The sequence below is a fragment of the Zingiber officinale genome, chromosome 8B (genome assembly GCF_018446385.1).
Source record: "Zingiber officinale cultivar Zhangliang chromosome 8B, Zo_v1.1, whole genome shotgun sequence".
In the NCBI taxonomy this organism is placed as follows: Eukaryota; Viridiplantae; Streptophyta; class Magnoliopsida; order Zingiberales; family Zingiberaceae; genus Zingiber; species Zingiber officinale.
Genome location: NC_056001.1, coordinates 20,346,104 through 20,351,484, shown reverse-complemented (window position 1 = coordinate 20,351,484; position 5,381 = coordinate 20,346,104). Strand labels below are relative to the sequence as shown.

Sequence of the window (5,381 nt, the reverse complement as noted above, 5' to 3'; positions counted from 1 at the left end):
TATCAAGTGCCAATTGCAGTGTTGGTTAGTGAATTTCCTCATGTTTGAACATGTAATGTTTTGATAAATATCAAGCAAAGTTCTATACATCAATTATCACCTCTAAGATTTAATCTATGATTTATATACTTTAATTTCTCTATATGTAATATTTTATCTTTTATAAGCTTATTGTTTATGGTAAATTTAGTGAATTAATGGATGCTAGTTTAATTACCGCAGACATCTGAAATATTGTATTATGAGATATTGGATATTCCTCTTTTTGAATTGCAAGGTTTAAAAACTCTAAAAGTAGCATTCCACCATGCCACAAAAGAGGAGGTTGGGTTGATCCTTCTATTCTTTATATATTCTTGTTTTGTGAAATTTTCTTATAACTTAGATGTTTTATTTTTAGGTGGCAATTCACAGCATTCGACTTCCAAAAAATAGCACTGTGGCATGAAGCCAATATTTTCTACATACACTTAGAATTCCTCTCTTGTTTAGTTGTTTGGCATTTTAACCTTCATCTTACTTTTTATCGATGCATATCTTTCTTCCTGGTGAGAAGATTGAGAACATTAATGATCAGTACTGTACTTTGCGTGCAGAGGAGGTGAGTTTGTATTGGGGATATTTTTACATTTATCTAAAATTTATTATTTACATGCTCTATTGTGTTGTTTCATCTCTGTTAGGAGACCTATCATTTTCAAGGTAATCTTGTGCGATTTTGTGTCAAATATTGTGATTTAATGGTATCTTATGATTGATTGGATTTGGGTATTCTCCTTGCATATCCCAGAAGAAGAGAAAAACATTGGGCCTCACGATCACTTGATTCATGTTTACCATTTTAATAGAGATCCTAATCAGAACCAAATGGCGAGTATAATGTGTTTGACTTGTGCTATTTTTTGGAGCTTTAAATAAAATAGATGCATTTATCTTTTGGTAATAATTACCATCTGGTATATTTTATATTCTCTGCCAACAAATTCTTGTGTGATTTCTTTTTTACCTGTATTGAAACTTTTTCCCATTCTTACTTAATTGCCTTGTGTAGATGTCCACATGCTTTACTCTCTATACACTAACAGAGACATATTTCCAATTGCTTTATTATATACAATAAAGGATTGTCCCAAAAACTAGAGTGGCTAGCTAATTGCATTATTATACAGATTCATGATTACTTTTTACCTCTCTATATATCTTGTGAAGACAAACTTCCCTAAGAACTTCACGTTTTTTGTTTTTTTTTTTTGCAGCAAGTTCAGGATCATTATGTTGGAGTGTATACTGAGTGTATACTGAAAGCCTAAGCTTTGTAAACATTCATTATGAATAAAGAATCACATTTGGTCTAATTATCTACATTTGTTTGTAGTTGTTCATTTAATTTATATTGTAGATAACATAGTATGTGGTGTCACATACAGAAGATGATGTTATCAGTACCTTATAAATTATAAACAGTAGCTCACGACCAGAATGGAAAGGAACAAACCATTAGAAGGTCGTAGTGTAATTAGGTATTAGTTTATCTTGACTATATAATTACACTAGTACACTCAGAGTGTATTGAGTAGGACCATTTGAGGTCGTTTCTTTTATACTGACTTTATAAAGGAACAAAGACCTCGGTTATTATGGAAGTGTGTGCTCTTAATCCTAATATAATAACAAGCACATATATTTGATATTTATTTTTTTAATTTATCAATGGGTGAGATTTAGTTCGATGAATCAATAAGCCCGATAAATTGGGAAATGATATCACTTATAGTGTGTGTGGTTGATTATAAACTGTGTCCTAGAGATACTAGGTTGATAATGTCCCCAAGAGGAGCTCATAAGGATTGTCATGTTAAACCCTGCAGGTGGACTTAGTCCGACATGACGATAAGGTTGAGTGGTACTACTCTTGGACTTAGACATTAATTAAATGAGTTGTCAGTAACTCACTTAATTAGTGGACATTCGATATCTTAAACACAGGGAGACTAACACACTCATAATAAGAAGGAGCCCAAAAAAATGTAATTTGGGATTGGTGCGGTAGTTCAATGATAGTTCTCTAGTAGAATGAATTATCATTGATAAAATTAAGTTGTGTGTTCGGGGCAAACACGGGATGCTTAATTTTATCGGGAGACCAAAACCAATTCCTCCTCTCGGTCTCTATCGTAGCCTCTTATTTATAGAGTTCTATACCCACCTTCTATACCCACCCAATAGGGGCCGGCCAAGCTAGCTTGGGATCAAGCTAGGGCCCTAGCTTGACCCCAAGCTAGTAGGGCCGGCCAAAATAAATTAAAAAAGAAATTTAATTTTAATTTTTATTATGTGGTAGATATAATTTAAAGAGAATTAAAATTAAAATATCTCTCTTGTAAAAGATTTACAAAGATTAAAGAAAGAGATTAGATCTCTTTCCTTATTTGTAGATTGGAGAGATTTTTATTTTCTCTTTAAAATTATTCACATGTTAATAAAATTAAAATTATAGATATTTCCTTTTATTAACCATGAAGAGATTTTTAAAGAGAAATTTTATTTTTAAAATTTTGGAAACAAATAAGGAAAGTTTTAATTGTTGATTGAAACTTGTCCAATTTGCTTCCTCTTGATGTGGCGCCATTAGAGTTTATTTGGGAAATTTTATTTTATTTTCTCAAATAAATCATGTCAAGGAAATTAAGGAAATTTAATTGTAAATAAATTTAATTTGCCTAGGCCAAGGAATATAAAAGAAGGGTAGGGTGCCTTCATGAGACACAACCTCTATTGTTTTCTCCCTTTTTCCTTGGTGTGGCGGCCATTACCCTCTCCTCTCTTCCTCTTGTGGTGGCTGAATACTTCATCTTTCTTGGAGTTCTTGTGGTGGCGGATACTACTTGGAGAAGAAGAAGAAGGAGAGAAAGCTAGCATCTCTTGGAGCTTGGTTAGTATTTTGATTTTCTTCTTTGGTAAAGTTCTTCCTTTGTGGCCGAACCTTGCTTGGAGGAGAAGAAGGTGGTTGGTGGTTTCTCATCTCGGTAGATCGTTGCCCACACAACGTCCGAGGTTAGAAGAGGAATACGGTAGAAGATCAAGAGGTTTTTCTACAAGGTATAACTAGTAATTTCTATTTCCGCATCATGCTAGTTATTTATGGAAATAATACTAAATACAAGAGGCTTACGTTCTAGAATTTCGAATATATTTTTTCGAAGTTGTGTTCTTTTGTTTCTTTCTTTTCCTTGTGATTTGATTGCTCTCTTTGGTTAACCTAAAGTTATTTTAGGAAATTAAATATTAGCTTTCTATTAAAGGTTTTGTCTAGTCGGTGGTGGTTGCTCCCATATCCAAGAAGGTCATGTGCCTCGCCACGTCAGTACTGGGAACCTTTTATGGAAATTAATATTTAATGGAATTAATAACTTAAGGAGACTTGGGTCGAACGTGTTAAGTTCCGCAGGAGATTCAAGTCAAAACCTAAAAGAACAAATAGATTAAGTTTTGGATCAAACATGTTAAGTTCCGCAGGCGATCCAAAATTTAATTTAAAAGAACACATGGTAGCTAGGAAAAGGTTCAGACCTTTGTACAAAATTTTTGTACAGTGGAACCTATAGGTTTTCCGAGTAGCAACCAACACATTAGTCATTAAGGAAGGTGAAACTTTAGCCAATGTCAAGATACACATTCATAAAAAACTGCAAGTTCCAGATGACGAATTTTCAAAGGTACTTTTCTTGTTACTTTAGTGATTCAGTGCTCATTTATATTGCATCTTCCTTTATTATAAAGATCATGACTTCATACTTAGTTGTGTCCCTTATCATGTCTAGTATAAAATTGAATTATTGTCAAATATACTAGTTTACTTTGGTATTACTATCTGTGTTGTATTCATTGAATCATGAAAAAAAATATATCATTAGCGACGAATTTCTCCCGTCGCTAACCCTTATATTCGTTGAATCTTGTCAATGGAGTTTTTTTTTAAAAAAAAAAGTGGTTAGCGGTGAATTCTGATATATTTGTCGCTAACAACTAGTTTAGCAACGAATTATTATATATTTGTCATTAAAATCAGTAAATTTTAGCGACAAATTACTCATACGTCATGTCTAACATTTACTATTTACCAACGAATCAAACTAAATATGTCGCTAACCGTATGTAGTTTAGTGGTGATTATGCCAATCTTAGAGATGAAAATATGGTTTGTGACACGCTTATAGCGGCTATGTTAGCGAGGAATATTTATCATCATGAATTACTATTAGCGATTAAAACACATGCATTAGCAACGAAATAATTCAGCACTAAATTATGTTTTCCTGGAATTACACAACAATGTTTCCCAATCTTGCAAGAATGTGCAACGAAGGTGCTTTTATGTTAACTAGTGTGCTCTATATCTTGGTTGTCATTCAAGCTTAGCAACACCTATTTATATGTTATCATTGTCGCCTTGGGCAATTAAAGTTGCCTCAAATGCAGAGTCCATTGAAAGTCATTTATGTGGCATGTTAGCAATTGCATTGGAGGGTAATGTATAGTGCATGTTTTATATAGATTTGCTCCAAATCAAAACTTGTGGTCTTCTGAATTTTCTCTATAACATGCATGCCTATTTTCCTTGCTTACTTATCTCTTCTTAGGAGATAGTACTAATGCAACTGATTATATATATTACAATCTTGAAATTTAGCCCGATTAAACATCAATTACGTTTCATTTCTTTTAAGTTCGAAGTTTTTTCATCTCTTCAGTTTACATACACCAAGTCTAACATTTTGTTTTCATTTTCACCGAGTTTGTTAAGGATCTAAAAATACATTTCATGGTTACTCTACTTATATTTTGTTGCTGTAACATATTAGAAGTAAGTATTTATTCATGTAAATAGATAAGTTGCAATCTCTTTCGCCTTCTCTATGTCAGCATTCTGATATAATTACCCATGTAATAGGTATCCTAAATAATACTAAATGTTGTCTCCCAAAACATTTTATGATTTTCTGTGTCATTATATCAAATTCACCACGCAAGTGTTGGTTCTTAAAAGAGAGCTAAAACAGGTAACATACCTTTGTTTTTCATTTCATGATACTGTATCTAATGGTAGGTAGGAAGTTAGTTTATTTTAGTGTTCAAAATTCATAGTATACTTTTTCATATTAATTAAATGAATTCAGAAAATGTTCTGTTGGTGCGGGAACATCCAACGATCAAACTAGTGTTTTGATAATGGCAAAGGATTCAAATTAAGTTAAGGTTATGTTATGATCTAACAGTCTGAATGAGATTGCAGGAAAGACCTAAGTGTACTTAGGCAAAAGTCCTAACTGAGGTTAGGCAGGTAGAAAACCCTAGGGGGTGGTAACCCTAGGTCATAGGGG

General features: G+C 32.9%; 1 pseudogene; it reads left to right on the top strand.

The window, feature by feature from the left end:
• The first annotated feature begins 201 nt into the window (after positions 1-201).
• LOC122013576 lies at positions 202-4,538 on the top strand (annotated as a pseudogene).
• Positions 4,539-5,381: the final 843 nt, after the last annotated feature.